The 22,498-nt window shown below is 44.9% G+C and overlaps 1 protein-coding gene across 2 annotated transcripts in view; it reads right to left on the reverse strand.

Annotated features, from left to right (window-relative positions):
* The window catches only part of SNX25 (sorting nexin 25), an 87,586-nt gene extending 71,081 nt beyond the window's left edge, over positions 1-16,505 (reverse strand). For both annotated transcript variants that reach the window (XM_054566163.1, XM_054566162.1), the window contains exon 1: positions 16,189-16,505. The gene's annotated coding sequence lies outside the window, so the exon portion shown is untranslated. The remainder of the gene's footprint in view (positions 1-16,188) is intronic.
* Between the last annotated feature and the right edge of the window lie 5,993 nt (positions 16,506-22,498).

A 22,498-nucleotide genomic window follows, 5' to 3' on the forward strand; every position in this document is an offset into this window, starting at 1 on the left:
CTGAAAGGTTTGTGCAATAAAAAATCTGTAACCATTTTATCACTGGCTTCCATTGTAATTTTGAGTTCATAAGGGAAAGCACGGGTTTACATGATCTGAATCACATTTCCATCAATTCATACAATTATCTAACATTGACTGAGGACTCTGTGCATCTGCCACTTAGCTGAGTGCAAGAGAAACAAAGGTGAATAACTTACATCGTCTATGCGCAGGGGGCATCATCTATTCTTGATGGAAGCTCACAATCAAGTGACTAATGAGCTATACCACTGTGGGAAGCCGTGTCTGAGAATTCTAATATTCTTCCTATTTTGGTGTCTTCTCTACACTTCACTCTCCAGCCCAGGTCACGGAAGAAAAGTTATTCAAATATACCATCGATCCACAAGATCACTTCAGAGGAGCTTTGAAGTTCAAACGTATTGGAGAATATCACAAAAATTATTCCCATTCATGAGCGCTCTCGCTGAAACCACTGACTGTAGATGATGAAAGAGCCAGCGCGGGTGCCCCTGCTTCAGGCTCTCATGTAACCCCACAACCAGGTGAGTGGCACACAATGGCTTTTGCCACAGAGATCTTTAGTAACGAAAGCAATTACTGGTCTTTTTTTTTAATATACTCCATTACCGTTCTAGAATAGCAGAATGCCATTCCTAATTAACATGTTGACCGGCTTTTCAATGAAAACTGGTGATAAAATATTTACTACCTGGTTAGAAAAATATTACATTGGTAATCTGATTCAATAGGATCTCTATTTCCATAATGTCGTGGAAGCTAAAAAGATCCCGGTAACATACATGCACAAGACATTGAGATGTACAAGATGAATTACTGCCACAAAAATACGAGTGGCAGAAAAGTGAAAGTACAATTCAACAGAATGGACTCAAAGAGGCCGGTTTTTACATCCCTTCTCACTGGTGAGTAAAAGTTATCTGCCCCAGACTAGATCTAGATCATAAAAATTACTTCTTTCAGTTCTATCTAAAATAAATGTGTTAAAATGCAAAGAATAAAACCTCCTCCCTAAAAAACCATGATATTAAAAGGAGGCCGCTGCGCTGCAGACATTACCTCTGGGTAGAGAGGGAGGAGAAATGCGTACCTGAGCGCACGGGTCTGTAAAACGCAGCGAATACTGAAAGTGGCCCTTGTTGACACCAGGAAGCCCCTTTCCACTGCTTGAAAACACACTACTCACGTTTCAGGGATCCCTTCGGGAATTTGTTCAAACACATATTTCTAGATCCTATCCCCCAAGAGTCGTAATTAAGAAAGATTAAGTGTATCTTTGGAATCAGTACAGTATTTTTAACAAAAAGTCCTAAACTAGTTATGCACCCTTACCCTTACATCACACTTAGAAACACTATTAAACGGTTGTCATGACAAAATATGACCCTTGAAAAAATTGAGAAGAGTTTTATTATTCAGAAGCTTTATTTTAATGTAAGAATATCGCAATCATTTTACATAAATTGGAGGAGAATCACAAAAGATTAGCTCCTAACTTCAAATTTGCTTAGTTAACTGACATGATCATTATAATGCTTCATGTATATTCTCATAAAGAAAGGAGGTAGTATGAACTCTTTCAGTATAGAATTTCTGTTCCACAATGATATTACCAAATCATTAATCACTGTAAGAGGCAAAGAAAATCAGTTAAATTAACGAGGAGGCAGTTTTAAATATTGTGCTTGAATCACAAACAATTGTAGTCCTGGAATGGCCTACACTTTACACTGTGTACAGCCACTGAATAAAACAATTCTTGGAAATCTGACTTGGCTAAAACATACCCTCTAATGAAACTACCATTCTATTTATTTCCTGAGACCTAATTTCTACTGCACTTCATAGATCAAACTGCCCCCGAGCACAGTTACAAGCGCATACCCTGGTGACCTGACCCTGGCAAACAGTCAAGGACAGCCACCCCACGGCACCCACGCCGGGCCTCTGCCGCTCCCTCTGACTTTACAATGGATGCTGCCATCTTCCTTCGCTGGCAGCATTTTACCCGAGACCTTCTGGAGGCAATTCCTTCCGTGAAGAGAAAGAGGGAGGTGAACAACGTGGACCACTGGGGCAGACCACCTCCACGAGCGCTCTGACCTGAGCTCCGGCGACCCTCAGCTCCACGGCACCTTGGTCCCCCTTTCCTTAGTCACGCCACAGGCTTTGGCCAGACAGTCCAGAGACCTCCTATCCCTCTGACCCTCCCTTTTCCGTAAGTCCTTTTAGCTCTCTCCTGGTCTCAGCCCCTTCTCGGCTTAGTGACACCTGAACAGCTCTCATCAAGTGCCCCAGGGCCCTGGCCTTCTTGGACCAAGCCCCCAGCCTCTCTTCTTCACCTGAGGCTGGAGCCAAGTGCGCCTCCCACAGAAGTATCACACCCACGCCGCCGGGCATCATCACCCCGTGGTCCTGGCCGCTCACCCGTGCCCCACCCTGAGCTCTCCCACCACCCAGCGCTCCTCTGCGGGCCGGAGGGCACTAATATTAACAGGGGTGGCTCTTGGGTCAGAAAAAGCCTGGATCCCTCACCCATTACCTCTGTCACCTTTGGCAAGTCACTTAATGTCTTTACAAGTGTTTTCTGTTGCATAAAATGGGGATAATAATAACTACCTCATGGGGTCACTGTGAGGATTACGTGAGAATGTCAAGCACTTAGTACAGGGCGTGGAACACAGTAAGGGATCAGTAAATGTCTGTGCTCTTTTTCTCTCCAATAACTTTTTTCCAAACCTTTAATACCTCTCTTAAAATTAGTCTTTACGCATGTCATTCTCCTCGTCACCAGCAATTAATTTGCCTCCCGCCTACCAACAAAGTTGAGGTGACCCAGCATGAAACACCTTAATCCCCTGCCACCCTCCCCCAGGGTCCTCTCCCAGTTCCCCTTCCCACCGCTTGCACATTAGACTCCAGCCTACACCACCCGCTGTGCTCAGAGCCCATCTGCCTGGACACCACGCTATCAACCGTCTGCTCTACTGCCGAGGTTTCCAGGCTCCTCCTCTCTACTCTACAAGATTTCCCTTTAACCCAGAAACGTGCTTAAATCTTTCCCTTAACAACAAAAAATTCCCCGCACACACACTTCAGGCTGTAAGTGCTGCTTTGCCTTCCTTCCTTCTCAGCCGAGCTTCCTGGGCACAGTCCACAGGCTGCCTCTGCTTCCTTGCCCCCAACCAGCTCTCCCACCAGGACGACATCACGTCCCTCCCCATGTCCACCCTGAGGTCCCAAACAACACAGGCACAGGTCTCCCGGGGCTCCGCGTTGTCAGAGCCAGGGAACACGTCTCATTCCTCCCTGTGGAACGCTCGGCTCGCTACCCCCCGCCTCTCTCTGCCTCTCTGGGCTTTCCCTCCTGGCCACCGCCTCTGGGTGTTTCCCCCTCCCGGGCTCGGCGGGCTCCTCCCTGCCCGCCCTTCAGCTCATTGCTTCTCAGCCACCCTGGGCCGCCCTTGGCCTTCGCATCCAGCCTATGTTCTAATACCGCACATAAGGTGACCACCAGCAAGTCTACTAGCTCCACCCTGGTCTCTCCCTCAGACTGCAGGGCTACACGTATCAACAAGGTATCTTAGAGCTGACAAAGCTAACGCTTACTTCATTATCTTCCACCATCACAGACCTGCACCGGAGGGACCTGTGTCCATTCACCCACCCAAGCCAGAAAGCTGGAACTCACCTAGACTTTCCTCTCCTCCCTCCATAAGTGTTTACTGGGCAGAACTGAAAAGCGTGGTGAAGAGGACCGAATGAAAAGGCCACTGACTTGCACCTTTAACAGCCAGAAATGAATGTGCAGAAACAGGGCAAAGGTCTTCCCAGGGCCCATGGGTGCACACAGACATCACAGAGAGGTAAACTCGGGAACAGCAGGTTGATTCATGTAAGTGAAGAGTGAGCGCATGTAAGACACACTAAGAAGAGAAGTCGGAAAGGTCTGTGATGCGAAGTGAAATGTTCATTGTTTTGACTCCACCACTTCCTTCCTCCCTAAGTGACCCACTTCCAGGCCGCTAAGCCGATCACAGAAATCCTGCCCCTCACCAGCGTCTGGGCAGGAATGGGTACCTGTCCAAGTGGTCGCCTGACCAGTAAGTGGATACGATGGGAGCACTTCCAGGGGCGTTGCTGAGGACCTTCCCCTTGTTCCTCCGGACGTCACCTTGCATTGCTGTGGCACTCAAGACTGCAGCCGTCCTACGGCCCGGGGGTGGATCCCACTCCCCAGGAGGCAGACTAAGGAGAAAACAGGGAACTGGTGCCTGATGCCCCCAGGTGGGGCCTGCCCCACCCAGGGCCTGTCCTACCTCTGATCTATGCATTGTGTTTTTAAGATAATAAATCTCCTTATTGCGTAAAAAAAAAAAAAAAAAAGGAAGGGATACCAGGATCAGCCCTGTTTAGAAAACACTAGGTTAAAAGCAGTCACTGTAGGATTCCTCAGACTGTTACTGTAAGAACATTCACTGCAAAGCTTTAAGAATTTAGTTTTTCAAACCAGTTTCTCATGCTCCCCCTTCTTTGTTTTTGCAGTGTACCTAAAAGCATCTCCCAGAACTAAGTGTTTATGGATTCTAGCTCAGAAAACTCTGATTTTTACCAGAACAAGTGAAAAGAGCCCATGAAGGACTGTTGTGATGCCATATGGTGATGACAGAGAACTAGAGTCACAAAAAAAAGTGTAACAGGAGTCCAAAGGGGCCACTGCCACTCCATGAGGTTCTCTCACTCAGGAATGGCAGATGGGTTTCAGGTTACACTCCAACTCACAAAAATGTTTAGTGGCCACCTGGAATACCATATTGAAAGGATTCTGAGGCCTCATCCAGATTCAGCGGGAAAACAAAACAAAGCAAAACAAAACAGCAGCCTTCGTTGATCAGTAATGACTGCCATGAGCATAGAAGGGGCAGCTGTGACATCATCCAAGTTCGTTCTGAGACCTCTAACATAACAAAGTCCTAAACGGAGCTTAGAATATCCCACAGTCTCATGTTTGTTTGTTTGTTTGTTTCTTAAACCTGACCCAGCCCAGACTCATCTTTAGTAATTAAAAGGGTAATAAAAGCAGCTATGAGGCAGGAGAGCAAGAGGCCAGGAAAATTCCTTGGCAAGAGGGACAGCGAAACTGAGATGGCTGAACAAACTGGCCGAGCGAGTCACAGCCAGACACAGAAGTCACCAGGGCGAAGAGCCCTGGGTGCCTAGCAAGGGGCCAGACTGGCATCAGGCCTCGCCTCAGGGTGGCCCTTCTCCCGGGCACATCGCTGGCCATGCGGTTTGGACGCCCTGACTTCTCCTCCCTCTACTTGACATTTAGGCCTCCGTTGTATATCAGCTCCAGGGCCCGAAAAGCTGCAAGACCAGGTGGGCAGAGCCAGGACCAGCTGCGATGACTAATGACCCCCTGTCCTGGCACAATTAGTGGAGACCACGACCCTGAAAGGACACACCTGGAGAAGCTGGTGACTATTTCATGGAGATCCTCCCCTAAGACCTCCCCTAACTCCCAGACTTTTCAACCCTCAAGGTGAAGGACCCAGCCTGTACTCTCTCCTGGGGTCACGCCCGTGACTCTCCCTCTCCAGTCTCCTTCCCCCAAGGCATGCACCTCCTAAATTCTGAGGGACCCCACAAGACTAGCAGCCAGGGGAGGGATGGGCAGCAGCAGCTCATCGCAGGCTAAACCCCTGAACCTGTCCCAAGGCCCCCTTTTTTCTGACTTCCCAGAGAGCCAGAGCAGCCCCGCCTCGGCTCTGTCCTTTTGTTCTTCTACCCTAAGCTCTTCCTTGCTTCCCTGTCCCCCCCATTAGTAAATGGACTCTCAAAATTACCTGGACTTGTGTTGTGGCATCTTTCCCACATGAAATCACAAACTCACATGCCACAGGCGCCCCAGGCAGACCTGCTCCAGCGCAGTTCCTTCCCACTGACAGCTAAGGCAGACGAGCTCCAGAGCAGGACTGACCTGGGTCTCATTCTTAGTTCTCCCCTCTGTCCGGATGCATTTTTTGCCTCTCTAAAGATCAGTTTTCCCATTCGCAAAATGAGATCGGCAGTCCCTACCTCACATGGCAGATATAAAAATAAAATTGGGCAACAGATATATGCACCTGCATACAGTAAGTGCAATAAGTATCAAGTGTAGCTGCAACAATTACTTTAAGACAGTCACAGTATGACTCCTGTAGTACACATTTATCCACTGTGGTCCCATTCTGATTAGAGTTAAACGAACCAAACTGAGGCCACAGAAGCCATTTCCCTAAACGCAGTAACAATGCCAAAATAGGCTATGATAAACAAATGCCAATGCTGGTTACAAAGCACTATTCAAAATGAGTGTTACTTGCCTTTAGGAAGACAGAAGGAGCATGGGTGACTGTTATCTGCCAAAAACAGATTTTTTTTCCCAGATTTCTCCATAGAGAAAGCCAAAAAACCTGATCAAACCAATAGCAATGAGCCTCCCTGACATCTAGAAAGAGTTGGGTTATTTTCCCCCTGGGGCCAGGGACTTTCAGCTAAAACCAAGACGATTCTAAGCAAACCAGGACAGTGGTTCACCCTCTGAAACATCGCTGGCTCATGGAACAGCTGGGTCTGGGTGTGGCTGGCTGCTCAGAGCTGAGGCATAATGAGTTCTCGAAACACATTTCCCATGAAAAGAAATCAGGGCTCTTTTTGCAGAAATGGCTATTTCCAGGTGTGAGCAGAATTATGAATGTTCAAAATAAACCTGAAATACCCTGTTAAACCAGATACAAGAAAACTCTCAAAAACTAGAAGGGTCATGTCAAAAGGACTCAGGAGGCAACTTGAAAGGGCTCCCACTGGCCAAAGATGGAATTATATAAGCTTCAGAGAATTATATAATATTCACAACTGGTTGACATCCATCAAAAATGTTCAAATCTGTGAATTCATAATATTTTTTTAAAACACAATTAATTAGTCACTTTCAGAGGGTGATGAGGAACCAACTCATTGTCTTGGAGACCAAGAATGGGAAAGAATGTAGCATTTATTCTGCTTTTATATGAACTGTACTGCTGTGTAACCAAATACTAGATGAGAGGAAGGTGTCTTTTTTTAAAAAGTATACAAAAAAAATGGCCATCATAACATCACCATTTTGTCATCCCCAACAAATGATGGATTTAGGATATCGAGCATCAACAACTACTAATACAACGAAGACAATCAGATAGTACGTGCTTCCCAGTAAAAAGTCACACCACCACGTTTGTAGTCCTGCCAAACGGGTCAACACAAATCTGATCAAGCCTCTGGATCCAGCTGCCAATTTGCAGGACATACAAAGGAGACAGGATCATGCCAAACTGTATCACCCAAATGCAATCAGCAAATTCCAGACCATCAGACATGCTACACAACAAATACCCCAGGTTTTTCAACAGATAAGTTGTAAGGAAAAGAAAAGGACAGAGGGGAAACATTTTTTTTTTAATGGGCAAGAATAAAGCATAATGCCCACGGGTGTATATTTGAATGATAAAATTATACAATGACTTGCAAGCAAGTGATCACTAAATAAGTCAAGATGGAGTTACTTAGGTGGGGGGGGGGGCTGACCCAGAGTTTGGGGAAGTTACAGGGTATGTATTCTCTTTATCATCATTCATCCCACTAGCTAGTTATGTTGCATGATTTTCTAGGTCTGCATTTTTAAATTTTATAATAAAAAGTTTTTTTAAAAAAAGTAAAAGTGTAAAATCTACCATTTAAAACGTTCTATATTTAAAGCACTTTCATAAATACTAAGGATTTGTATTTTTAAATCCTATGACATTGTTCCAAACAACCCCTGAAGATATTTACTACCTCCATTTTTCAGATAAGGAGACTGAGGCCTAGAAATCTTTTTAATTTTATGTATTTATATATGTATGTATTTTTAGAGAGAGGGGAAGGGAGGGAGAAAGTGAAGGAGCGAAACATCAATGTGAGAGAAAAATATTGATTGGGTGCCTCTCGCAACGTGTCCTGACCCAGGGACCAGACTCACAACTCAGGCCAGTGCCCAGACTGGGAATCGAACCCATGACCTTTTGCTTTATGGGACAATGCCCAACCAACTGAACCACCTTGGTCAGAGACAGAAATCTTAAGCAAGTTGCCCACAGAGTTATGAGGGCAGAGCCAGGATTCAAATTCAGACAATCAGCTGACTCTAAAACCATTCTCTTAACTCGCATGCTCTATTGATTCCCAGTTATTCACTCAAGAAATACTTATTGCTTACCTTACTAAATCAGAGGCAGAGCGGTGTTTCTGCCTTTGTGGAGTTCAAGGGTTGGTGAAAAAGAAGAGAATCGTCTAAGTGAGTATAAAACTACAACTGTAGTCAGCACAATGAAGGAACAGGATGTGGTGCAATGAGAGTGTGTACAGCTGGGAAAAAGGGAAAGCTTTCTGTACCCCGGATGACTAAAGCCTAAGTTAGAGACGTGCACTAGGTCAGGGGGCAGTGGCTTCTCCGGGCAGAGGGGGCAACAGGCAAAGAAGTCACGGACGGAGAGAGCCGGGCACTTTGAGGACTGAGGATGAAGCACGAGAAATGAAGGTTGTCGGGCTAGAAGATGAGGCTGGAGAGCTGGGGAGAACAGGAAGCTACCGAGGGGTTTTAATAAAACATGTTGCTGAAGAGGAATCCGACTGGGTTTGCAGTTCTGGAACAATGAGGAGGCAGAGGCCACGGCAGTGAGCAGGAGGGCACGATGGTAGTCGGGACCAAGCACGAGAGATTCAAAGCAAGACCCGCAGGAGGTAAAAAGACAGGACTTGATGACAGGCTGCACTTGGGGAGTGAGGAGAAGGAGGCGTCAAGGAGGACTCAGGCTTCTGGCTCTGGGACTAGGCTCTCATAGCCGCTAGTCACTGCATGAGGAAAAGGGAGAGGGATTGCGACACTTGGACTTGAGTTTCAGGCACCACTCTGAGTGCCCAGTGGAAACGTCAAGTTAAGCAGTTGAATAAATGAGTCTGAGGAATAAATCTCTAATCCTCAGCGTAAAGGTAGTTATTGTAGAGGGCTCAAGGGTGAGGCTGCCTAGGAGTAATGTAATTTTAAAAATGAGATTTCAAGAATGACCTAAATTCAAATCTAGAAAACAAAGCAATTTCCTAAGCTTATCTAGGAGTCACCTCAGAAAGGTTTAGTGAAATAAGAAAAAAAAAAAAAAAGAGGAAAAATATGAAATTAACAGCCTCAGGAAGAATACATTGACATTTCTGGATCATTTAAGATGTTAATTTCGTGTCTAACAAGTTGGCAGAGCCTGCACGCAGCCCTCAGGTGTCTATCTGCAGGAGCAGACTTGCAGGGAAAGAAGAGACCTTTTGGGAGGTGGCTTATGTATATGAGCTCAAGGTTAGAGATCTCTAGGAAGCTTTGAAGCAAGGAGAGAAAGCCCTAGTTTGACCTCAGGGACTGCTTCAGGGCAGGTGGAGAAGAACCACAAACAAAAGGGAAGAAAGGGCTGTCTTACCCAGAGATGCAAACAAGGACAGAAGCCCCAGCTTCTATAACAAGGTAGTAAAAAAAAAAAAAAATTTAAAGCATGCCCAAATACAAGAAACAGGGCAACACTTCCAGATTCCATAAAGCACATGCTATGGCTTGGGCTCAGGAAAAAAGCAAAAGGACTACGCTCTCCTGGATATCCAGCTTCAGGGGACTGGGTCAACAGTAGCCCAGCAAGAACTGGACTTTTTCAGCTAGTGGCAATGGTTTCAGCAGGCACCAGAAATGGAAGAACGAAAGTGAGCTTATTCACAAGTACAGGGGACACTGCCTGTGGACTCCCTAGAAAAAGGAGGTGGGATGGGTGGAGTTGGGGGCACTGACAAATGAGGTCCTGCGGGAGCAGACGAGTGAACACCCGCACAATTTTAGTTACTACTCTTAACATAAATTCACTCGTGCAGGTGGGAGAGAACTACAGAAATTCAGCTTTGAGTTTACAAAAGAGTGTTTGTAAAAGTGTATCTAATTTTCCAAAACGTGTACTATACACTAAAATTGAAAGCTGATTAAATAGTTCCTAGTGACCTAAGCAAGTTCATGTGTCAAAGCACGATTCACTCCATTTTCCCTTGGCCTCAGAGGCATTTCACTTGGAGTCGCTGTGTTGATTGCTCTTGACATCCAGCGAGTGGCAGCTCACAATATGGAAACCTCAGGATGGCTAACAAATGCACCAAGGACTGACCAGCGCCTAGAGGAACTGATAAGCACTGGCCAGCCCTAGGGACAGAGCGGACACACCTCACATTCTGACTACATCCTCCCAAAGCAGCACCTGAACCCCAACTGGCATGGCTCAGTGGGTCGGACATCCTTCAGCAAACCGAAAGGCCACTGGTTTGATTCCGTGTCAGGGCATGCGCCTGGGATGCAGGCCAGGTCTTCAGCTGGGGGCATGCAAGAGGCAACCGATCAATGTTTCTCTCACACATGGATGTTTCTCTCCCTCTCTTTCTCTCTCCCTTCCCCAAAATACATAAAATAAAATCTTTAAAAAAAAAAAAAAAGAGCAACCCCTGAACTCACAAGCCCGCCAAAATATAACCAACCCCACTAGGCTTTCTGGAAAGCTCCACTGTTTGGAAATCTACATAAGCACACACCCCAGGACTAAAGCAAGATGTGCCAATGAGAGACAGGGCCTGGGCCCAGGCCCTGGCCCCCGGGGTATCCAGGAAGAGACCCCCAGGAGAGCTGACTCTCTATCCCTCATCGTCACCCAACCAGCCAGCCCTAGGGGGAAAGTAACCCAACAGTGAAGGGTTAGAACATAAATTCCCTAGTCTGCAATATTTTTTTTTCTTTTAAAAGCAAAGTTGCAATTTAAAAAAAAAAAAAAGCTTGTATGCCATCATTTTAATCAGATACTTCCACAGATACTATTCATTTTCTAAAGCCCAAACCCTCAGCACCAAACTTGCTGAGTCACCTTTTAGTACAATACAATGACAAGGACTCAGGCATTTTAAGGAATCTAGGGCACTTTCTATCCCCTAAATGATAAGGCTGGGAAATAAGAAGGCAACATTCAATTACTAAATGACATCAGAGCATGCATCCAAAACAAAAGCAGCTTAAGATTCAAGGGTGTTAGAAATAAAGGCTCTAACTAGAACATTCAGGTCTGGAGACTTCAATCTTCCCATTTGTAAATAAAAAGGAGGACCCTTTGGTTTGAGGCTGACTTTACTGTTTAAAGACAATGTTAGCACACTCTTGAAAACTTCCTTGAACCTCTCTGTACTGACAACTAATGAGAGTTAATAGCTGCCGTACCTACCGACTGGCTAATGTCCAGTTCTACTTTCTCAGCTGCCGATTTCCCGGCGGGGCCACAGCTACTTTTCCAGGCCCACTCAGCTCCTGTGAGTCACCTCACATACTACGCTCACCGGCAACTCAAATCCCAAGTGGTACAGGCACTGCATCCTATACCAGCTTGCGTGGTTTATATTGTTTTATTTTTGTACGAATTATGAGAGTACATATTGCTCCCTTCAGACAGTTTTGCTAAATTCAAATATACACTGTCTTCCTTTCTTAGAATACGTATGCTGGTTTTGATTAATTTTTTTTTATGTTCTCAGTTTAATCATCTATTGTGTTTTCTGACTTCCAAATTACTGGTATTCATATATAACTTCATCATATGTTTACAACCTTAAGAAACAGTTCCTTCATAATAAAGATACAGAAAATAAATAATTCTTCCTTTGTGTGTAATCAATGTTTATATATCAAGAGATTATAGGCATCAAAAACTGTTTTTGAATACATATTTGCATTTGCTTATGAAATGAATGCATATTTGCATTTGCTAATGAAAATGAATATTATATAAGTATAATATGTACCTGGAAGAATAAACAGCACCTATTAATAGCGGCTACACGGAAGGGATTTTTTTTCACTGTATGCCCTTTTATATGTTTCTACTTTTTTAAACCATATGATTACATAACCTATATTAAAAATCACATTTAAATATTATAAACAGTATAAATTTAAAATGCAAAAAAAACAGCCTTTATACCACAGCAAGAGTTAGATAGGATCCTATCATTTAAGGGATTCTCAAAAAGCCATCTTCCCCAAAAATATTTTTCTCACCAGCCACCCTGACTTAAATCCCCTGGTGAATATGCAAACATACACTCTCAAGACAGTAAGTGCATTATGCCATTATCCATTATCATGATTGAGGATCAGTTTATCATATTAGCATAATAAAGGAAAGTTACAAAGAGGCTGTGTATAGTCTCCCTAATTCCTATTTCTTTTCCCTTTTCCCCTCAAGTAACTAAATTAACTTTGTTTTACTCAAAGGACTTTTGTTTGTATTAGTAAAAGAACTCATTTAGGAATTCTTGGAAGCCCTACCCAAGCCGACTGGAGCCGTGGACTGCTGTGTGAACGTTTTCACTGTCTCTGCAAACATCTGCCCTCGCATGCAGTCTGCTCCATCAGCCCGATCTCCTCAGCCCCAGGGGCTGGCACAGGGAGTATCTTGTTCACCTGTGAATCCTACCACTCCCAACACTAACACATCGCATACACTTACAGAAAGAGATTATGCAAGCTCGTTTTGACACCTGTGGCGAGGCTCTGATCGTCTCTGTGAAACCACAGGTGAAATTCCAAATCAAAAACGTCAAGCAGATACTTAAATTTGTTCTCACCTCAAACAACAGTCCTTCCATTCAGGCAAAATCCATCTACTAATAGCCTACTATGTCCCTGGCATGACACGTAGCAATTAACGAGGCAAAAAATGACCTGGCAAGATCAGAATAGCAAATATGTACCAGATAATAAGTAAATGCTTATTAATTTATTTAAGATGTGATGAACTTCTTGAACTTCCTTGCCTAAACTTTGAAAAGTCGTTCATTACTGTTTTCTTTACATGGCACTAGACTTCAGTTTCCCATATGCCATTAGCACATGGCTTTTTCCCATTATATGAAGATGCACTTTGTAATTCTGGCCCAGTAATTAAAATAAGTTTTCTAAAGTATTGATTCACTTTCACCATATTTCTCTTGCTGTTGCCTAGAGTCAAGTAACCTTGGCTAATGAATCTGAAGCCCTTGGTCCCAGAGAGATACCAGCAACTGGCCTGGCACAAGACCAAACTACACCCTGAGAATATGACAGCCTACTCAGCAAAACTGGACTAACAATTTTAACAGGAGGAGAAGGCCGCCCCTGAGCATCACAGCTTCCATCCGCTGGCCTGCGGGCAACTCCAAGCTTTTCTCAAGTGAGGCCCAGATACTTGTCAAGACTTTAGTATCAACCTTCCTGACTTCACACACAAGTTTCCTTAGTAGCTGAAAATATGGTACCTGAAATAAATGGTACCTGCAAGGAATAACAAAAGATATCAATCACAGGTCCTAACTGCATGGAGTTTATAGCCAATAACTATACTGAGAAGCACGCAGAAGCATTTGAACACTCCTAGACACGAAAACACCTTTTCCCTTTTAGTTGAGGCTTCTCTAGCTGCCTACTTTTAACAATGTATGCATCTTTTTCCTCTATAGAAGGAAGTCAAGAAGAAAAAAAACAAGGAGAGAGGGAGGGAGTGACAGACAGATTGAAGGATAGCTCCCAATGTCTGACATAGCTGCCTGACACTAGAATAATCCAAATGTATAAGAATGAATGAGGGCCCTGGGTAGCTCGGTTGGTTAGATCATTGTCCTGATAAGCCAAGGTTTGCAAGTTTGATCCCCGGTCAGGGCACAGACAAGAATCAACTAATGAATATATAAATAAGTGGAAAAACAAGCAAATGTTTCTCTCTGTCCCTCTCCCCCTCAAATCAACTTTTTAAAAAAAGAATAAAATGAGGATCCTTTCCTTCATGCTGAGCCAAAATTTCTTGTAGTAAAGTAGTCACTGTATCTTAAGAGGCACCATTTGGTTCAGTACTAAGCAGCCTCCCCCTCCACATATGTTAAATGACCTGTGTGGTCCAGCTTCTACCCCCACAGAACTGCAGCTATTTTATACTACACCATGTGCTTATGCTTCCATTCATAAAGACAAGAACTTCTTTTTTAAAAACCCTTATTCTTAGAAACAGCACAACTAAAGCCACCAGGACTATTTTAAAAAAAGAATTGTAGGTGATTAATATGCATTTCAACTTTAAATAACATATAACTTGATTTCCTAATGTACTTACTTTCTTATTTAAGGCTATTATAAGAATCCAAATTCTAAAAGAATGACCAATAATTTCCTTTCCTTAGATTATACTTCATCTCTTCTACCTGAAATCTTCGGATAATATACATAAGAGATTATATACAGTTAGCTTGCTGTCACATTTAAAGTACTATTTTCTCTAATTCCTCTACCAAACTGGTTTTCTGCATTATCCAACTGTTACCTACCCAGAAACGCAAGTGAGCTGGGAGGTTGAGAGACTGTGTTTTCCAGGTATTAGGGTGGTAAACCACAGGACAGGAGGCTTCCAGACCCTCTGCGCTGGACCTCCGCCAGCTTTGACCCTATCCTCACCTCCTACACTTCCTGTCCCTGCTTACTAGGTGCCCATTTGTTGTTTTCTTTTTCAAATGGGTGCCAGAACCAACAATCCTCAGCCGCCCAGATATAAAAAATCTATGTGTCCCCCCCCCCCATACAGAGCAATCAAGCTGCCTGCCCTATGAGTGCCGCTCCCCAACGAAGCCATTCTTAACCGCTTTTTGTTTCATAGTTTGTATCACTATCCAAAAGTATCTCATGTGTTCACTGGTCCCCTACAGGAATATAATCTCTGGAGAGATGTGCATTCATGTGTCTTGTTGATTCAGTGCCAGCTTCCAGAATAATCTCTGGCTTGTACAAAATACTCAGTAAATACACACTGAATTATAACTTCTTACAATACTCTAGAGAATTGCAAGGTCATTTATAATTGATCAGTGATGAATAAACCAACTAGTAAAATCTTGGGGTTTTTTTTCATTTTATCATTGTAGAGAAAAGCAAGACGAAAAATATACCTGCTCCCCAACTCTTGCTAAATTAGACGTGAGAAAATGGACAGCTAAGCGAAGGGTTTTCTTAAGAAAAGTCAATATTACTAATCTTTGAGGCTACTTATGAAAAACAGAAGTTCCTCTTTCTTAATTCACTGAACTGTTGATCAACCGACTGCCTGACCTACCACTCCCCAGCCAGTCGCTCGGCGCTGCATTCAGGCCAGGAAAGGCTAACGTTAGTTGGTGAAGAGCAGTGATGATTTTTACAAAGAAGCAAGCGGGTCTTAGCACAAACACACACAAAACCCAAGGGGCCATGGTCCCTCTAAAAAATATTCTTAGGAAGCCACTACCACAAAGCGCCTGGGTAACTTCAGTTTAATGTCAGTATCATTCAGCTGAGCCGCGAGTGTCAGGCTAAGACAGAGTCAATTTCATTTAAGGGAATGAGCCGGAAGCTGGGAGGCAGAGAAAGTGGGGGTTTGCCACGAGGGAAGAAAAGATTTCATTGAAAACACTGCTCGCTCCTAGATTCCCTAAGCACCGCCCCACTGTCCCTTACCTCACCGACGACAGCTTTCCTTTTGTGGCACACTACAGTGATTTCTGGCAACCCCCTTCGTGAATCGCAGAAACTAGGCGGGACTGCGTTACTTCTCAACATGGTGGGGACAGGATGTCGCGGTATCAGGCGCACGCTGGCTTGAGTGTGAGGGGCTGGGGGAGTGACTTGGGCCAAGTTGGTCTCTCTGAGCCAAGTTCCCTTCTCTGTAAAAGGTCCTGAAGTTACCTTCCACGGAGGACGGTTAGCAGAACCAACTATAACGACCGACCCCGGGTGCCGCGCCTGCGCCCGGGGAACGCCGCGCACGGCTGCCTGGCACCCGCCGCAGAGCAGCATCGGGAAACTGGGATGGTGGCTCGGCCAGCACGGCGGTGACCGAGGATGGCTGTGGAGCGACTCCACCGCCTAACACCGTGCTTCTCGGCCGGTCCCGCCGCGACCCCGGGGTCTCGGAGAGCGGGCGGCGAGCACCAGGGGCGGACAGGGCCAGGCCGAGGCCGGGGCGTGCGAGGCGGGGTGGGGAGGCCGGTACTCACCCCCGGCCGGCGGCAGGCGGCCGCGGCCAGCTGCTCCCAGGTGGCGGCGAAGTCAGGCGGCGGGGCTCGCCGGCTCCGGCAGACGAGGGAGAACAGGGTCCCCAACAGGAAGGCGGCCGAGGCGCAGCCCAGGTACAGGACAAGGCTGAGCAGGGCGGCGCACGGCCCCGTGCCTCCTGCCTCCTGCCAGCAGCCGGGCCCCAGGTAGGCGAGGGACGCGGCGGCGAAGACGGCCACGGCCACTGGCACCCTCCAGCTCCCGCCGCCAGGGCCCCTCGGAGCCGCCGCGTCCTCCCAGGGCTCCGGCCGCTGCTCGCCCGGAGCGCCCACGGCCGGCGCGGGGCTGGAGCCGGCGCCGCTGCTGTCGGTGGCATCGGGGTGCATGCTGCTTCCTGGGCCGCTAAGGACAGGCACATCTCCTGCCGTGCTGTCCCCCGGCGCAGCCCTGGACCGTGGCCTCTGCGCGGCGCCTCCTGCCCTCGCCTCTCCCGCCGCCGCCGCCGCCGCCGCTCCGGAGGCAGAGGGAGTCCGCGCTCATGCCCTCGCCAGCGGCCCACCGAGGGAACGGCTCCGACAGACGCCGCCGAGCTCCTCTCGGCGACCCCTCAGCGCCGCCACTCGGCGCCGGGCCCGCAGCTGCCCGCCGGGCGCGTCCAGGTAGCCGGGCAGTGTTGTGACTTAAGCAGGCGAAGCCGGAGGCGGGGCGGGGGGCGGGGCGGCCCCGAAGTGCGAGCTAGGCGGGGGGCGGAGAGCGGCCGCGGCCCGCTGAGTGACAGCTGGGAGGTGCCCGCCCTCCGCAGCCGGGGGAGAGGTCTGACCCGCCGCTGCCACTCAGGGGGCGCTAACACCCGCTGCAGAAACCACTCCGTGCTCGGCCTCTCAGTCCCGCCAGGACACGGTCTGTGGATGGAAAATTTTGCTGCAGGTGTCAGAAACATTTGTAATTCTCGAGCTCAGGTGATTCCTTAATCCTCGCTCTCGGTTCATCCCTGACAAGTAACCTTGCACGCTTACAGTCCCCCAAATTCTTGCCTTGTTTTCACCTGCTACTTAGATTAAACGGTCAACCATTCCTGATCCTCACTTTCAACAGTTTCCCCTAACAGCCTTTCTTTTCCCATTCGGCAGCCTCATGGAAGGAATCAGACAAACGTGGAGGAGTAAATGAAGCCTGCAATTCGTAGTTGTGCCAAGGCCCAAAGAAATCGGCCTGGTGCCAGGCGGGTACCAGCTGCCATCATCACTTTGGCTCCAAGTCCCTACATTTCGTGCCAGCGATTCAATGCAAATGCTTTTGCCCACGCAAATGAAAGTGGTCCAAATAATTTTTAGAGTACATATTTTCTATCATGGTCCCAGCGTTAATATACAGATAATGCTTGCTGAGAGGATGCCAATATGCTAGAGAAATAGTTACTACTAAGACCAGTGAAGCAGCAGATGTATCTTTAACGGATAAGAGAATTCTAAAGGACATAAGGAATTCTAAAGGAATTAATGATTATTTAAAAAGAGGGTGATAGAGTAGAAAGACCAAATCCACAATAGTAAAGGGAAGAAAAGGAAGGAGTTTCTATTTCTCACTATTTCCTTCATCTTGACAAATTTCAAGTTTAAAGGTGCTATTGTTTTCCCATAAATTGAGTTATATCCTGCTTCCCAGTAAGCATAGTTAAGAAAAATAAGGATTAAAGTATTTTTCAGTACTGTCACTATACTGTTTTTCTAAGCAATGTGTCATGTCAACAGAGAAAAATATACAACATTCATCAGTGAATTATTTAGTGCATATTCTTTTAAAGCAATGTATTGTCTAAGAGGTTATTATTCAAAAAAAGAAATAGTGATGTCCATGGACATACATAATTACATAGACATAATTAAATGAGTTATTTTATATATCTATATGAAATGCATTTATGTGTGTCATTTAAAAATATTTTTTGTTTTAAATATTAGTATTCATGTGACACTTCTTTTAACTTGTAAGTCGAAGACTAGAAGGCAATGGCTGCCTTATGTCAGATGTGACTTTGCCATGCCTAGATGGCATCAGAAGAAGTTACAAACTTCCTGTTCTCCTTGCCTTCAAACCCCCCTTTAAAAAAAATAAATAAAGCAGTGTAACTGAATTTGAAGCATTCCTTTTGCCTCTAAAATAGTGAACATTGATTTCACTAGCACTCCTCCCAGTGTACCCTACTGATCCAAATTATTTCAAGGAAAGCATGGGTAGCTTGTTATTACCAACAATCATATCTGTATTTTTTGTTCATGTACATGCCAAGGACTGTGTGTTGAGCGCTTTCTATAAATTTTCCAATTTAAGCCCATAGCCGACAAAAACAGTATCTAATTGCACAGACTGTGTGCCAGGTACCATTGCAAGCACTAGACATGCTTTATCTACATCATGGCAACCCTGATTACGTCACCTCCATCTACACTGGAGGAACCCAAGGCGGAGAGGTGAAATGAATAACCTGCCCAACATTTCAGAGCTAATAAATATCATGGTCTGGCTTTAGAGCTGTGCACTTAACCATGATGCCATGTTGCTTCCTAAAAACTGTCATTTATTCACCCCATATTACAGAGGAGAAAAAAACGGGGTTTAAATCCATGAGCTTAAGACGTGCATTCCATGCTTTTTTTGTTGCTTTGTGAGTATAGCTGGTGGTCTTTTAGCCAGGCCTCTGACAAGTGCTAAGTGATTATAACTCGAACCAGTAAAGGACAAACTGGCCTTACTTTTATTACGAGCCTCGGTCTGCCACTCGGAAGACCACAGTCTTTCCAGCACACCAGCATATTGTTCCCAACGTACTGCACATCTGGAGAAGTGTACAGTCATGGTCAGAAAACCTCCTCAAAGCATATGCCATTTTGCTAAGTCAGCACCGACACTTCAAAGATTCTCTTAACAAATAGCATCGGGGCCCTATCCTGTGCAAGGTTTGAAGAACGCGGGTGTCAGGTAAGATAAGGGAATACAAGGCAGTGAGTGACTAGAATCAGCAGGTACTGAGGGAGATGAGCCCAGAAGTCAGGTGTTACATCAGAATCCCTGGGTTCCTTCCCAGAAGTCGATGCTGAGTCCTTCCAGGTCTAAGGGTTAAAGAGCAAATTAAGTAGAGATGCCTTATTTATATTCCCTAAAGCCAGCAGGTTTTGACAGGCAATAACTGAGTGTTCTATAGGCTATCTTTATTACTCTCTCACATAGGATGGAATGGCATCTGCCTTTCCTCATTGGGATATTATAAAGACAAGTTAAGTGGAAAAACTGACATTGAAAATATTAGGTAGTGTAAACAAGGAGACAACACCTGATCTGTCGAAATATATGACTGCCCTCCCCACCCCACTGTATTTCTCCTTAAACCCTGGTCCACCCTGGAAGTAGCTACAGGACGAGGGAGAAAACCACAGTATTTGCCCTTGACCACTTTGGGAAAAATTGTGAATAAAGGTGTTAACATGAGTCAAAGGACCTAGATATTACTCCAGTTTCTTCTACTTATTCACTGTAAGACCCTAACAGGTCAGTTAATACCCCTTTCTTGTAACTTGCATGCCCAGTGTGGTTTACAAAAAATGTAGATACGTGTGGCCAATCTTCAAAAAGAAAAGTGAGAAATCATAAAATACTTTAAAAAACAAATAGCGGTTGGCTAAAGCTTAGAGAAAACATGGTGGAGCATTTCTAAGAGGAAGCTAAATCTCTCAGCAAAATTTTGGAACACACATTTTATAACTAATGCCGAGTGGCACTCCATGTTAGTGCAGCCGCGCCTCCTTTTATTGCACTTTGCTGTACTGCACCTCACAGGCGGTGCACTTTTTACAAGTTGAAAACTCGTGGCAACCTTGGTCAAGCTAGGCTATCAGAGCCATTTCCCAACAGCATTTGCTCACTTTGTGTGACATTTTGGTATTTTCTGTAGTATTTCTAACTTTTCCATTACTATTTTATTTTCATGGTGCTCTGTGATTTTTGATGTTACTACTGTAACGTTTGAAGGTGCCACAAACTATACCCACATAAGATGATGAATTTAATTGATCAGTGTTGTTCTCTTGACTGTTTCAGACGAGACCAAACGTTCCCATCTCTCTCTCTAGTGCATGCACGCTCGCGTGCGCGCTCTCTCTCTCTGCCCTAGGCTTCCCCTCACACATAACAATATCAACATTAGGACAATTGATAACCCTCCGATGGCCTCTGAAGTGCTCAAGTGAAAGGAAGAGTAGCACATTTCTCACTTTAAATCAAATGCTAGAACTAATTAAGCTTAATAAGGAAGGCATGTGAAAGCCAAGGTAAGCCGAAAGCTAGGCACTTCGTGTCAGTTAGCCAGGTTGTGAATGCAAAGGAAAAGTCCTTGAAGGAAATTAGAACTGATACTCCAGTGAACATATCAATGATAAGAAAGCAAAACAGCCTTATTGCTGAAATGGAGGCATTTTTACGGATTTGGATAGGTCAGACTAACCCCACATAAGCCAAAGCGCAATCCACAACAATGGCCTAATTCTTCAATTCTGTGAAGGCTAAAAGGGATGAGGAAGCTGTGGAAGAAAAGTCTGAAGCTAGCAAGGGTTGGTTCATGAGGTTTAAGGACAGAAGTCGTCTCCATAACATCAAAGAGCAAGGTGGAGCAGCCAGTGCTCCAGAAGATCTAGATGACAGGTGAGGGTGGCTACAGGAAACAACAGATTTTCAGTGTAGATGAAATAGCCTTCTATTGGAAGAAGAGGCCATCTACGAGTTTTACGGGTGGAGAGAAGGCAATACCTGGCTTCAAAGGACAGGCTGACTCTCTTGTGGGGGCTGAAGCAGCTGGTGACTAAGACGAAGCCAGTTTTCATTTACCACTCAACAATCCTAGGGCCCTTAAGAATAATGCTAAATCTACTCCTCCTCTGCTCTATACAGGGAACAAAGCCTGGAGAATAGTATATCTGTTTACAACATGATTTGCTGACTATTTTAAGCCTACTGTTCAGAAGAAAAATATTCTTTTCAAAATATTACTGCTCATTGACAATGTGCCTGGTTACCCACCCAAGAGCTCTGATGGAGACTTATGAGATTAAAGTTATTTCCATGCCTGCTAACACAACATCCATTCTGCAGTCCATGGATCAAGGAATAACTTCAACTTTCATGTCCTACTATTTAAGAAATGCATTTGTAAGGCTATAGCTGCCATGGATAGTGATTCCTCTAATGGATCTGGGCAAAGTCAATCAAAAACCTTCTGGAGATGATTCACCATTTTAGATGCCATTAAGAATATTTTGTGACTCTTGGGAAGAGATCAAAATATCAACATTAACAGGAGTTTGGAAGAAGTGGATTCCAACCCTCGTGGATGACTTCGAGGGGTTCAAGACTTCAGTGGCGGAAGTAACTGCAGGTGTGGTGGAAACAGAATTAGAAGTGGAGCCTGAAGATATGAACAAATTGCTGCAATCTCAAGATAAAACTTTAGCAGATGAGGGCTTGTTTCTTATGATTAAAGAAGGTGCTTTCTTGAGATAGAATCTACTCCTGGTGAAGATGCTGTGAAGATTGTTGAAATGACAGAAAAGGACTCAGAATATTAGATAAACTCAGTTGATAAAGCAGCAAATTTTACTGTTGTCTTATTTTAAGAATTTTCCATGGCCACCCCAACCTTCAACTACCAACCCAATCAGTCCACAGCCAATGATATCAAGGCAAGACCCTCCACCAGTAAAAAGATTACAGCTCTCTCGAAACTCAGCAGTTAGGATGTTTTAGTAATACAGTATTTTTTAATTAAGGTATGTAGGCATGCTATTGCACACTTAATAGACTGTGGTACAGTATAAATAGAACTCTTATATGCACTGGGAAACCAAAAAATTTACATGAGTTGTTTTATTGCAATTTATATTGGTATGGAACTAAACCAGCAATATCTCTGAGTTATGCCTGTCAGTAAAAATATTCATGTTTGGAAACTTTCAGGCAAAATGTCTTTGTGTTAATCTTCAAAGAGAAAGAGTATTACAAAGGAAAGCATTGTAAATGAGGCTGGCTGGCATCGAGATAAAGGATAGATCTCAAAAAGAATTTCAATTTAAGTTTTGACCTGAAATTTAGGGAAATGCGGTATCTCATTTATTGCAACATATGCAACAACCACCTATTATACGTTGCATAACAAACTATCACCAAAGAACAATTATTTGCTTGTGGTTCTGTAGGTCAGCAATTTGGGTTGGGAGCAGTGGGGCAGTTCTGCTTTTCGTGCCTGGGGTCAATCCTGGTGCCACT

Source organism: Pteronotus mesoamericanus, unplaced genomic scaffold (assembly GCF_021234165.1).
Source record: "Pteronotus mesoamericanus isolate MK-2021 breed Mesoamerican mustached bat unplaced genomic scaffold, CSHL_Meso_final contig_169, whole genome shotgun sequence".
NCBI classification, from domain to species: Eukaryota; Metazoa; Chordata; class Mammalia; order Chiroptera; family Mormoopidae; genus Pteronotus; species Pteronotus mesoamericanus.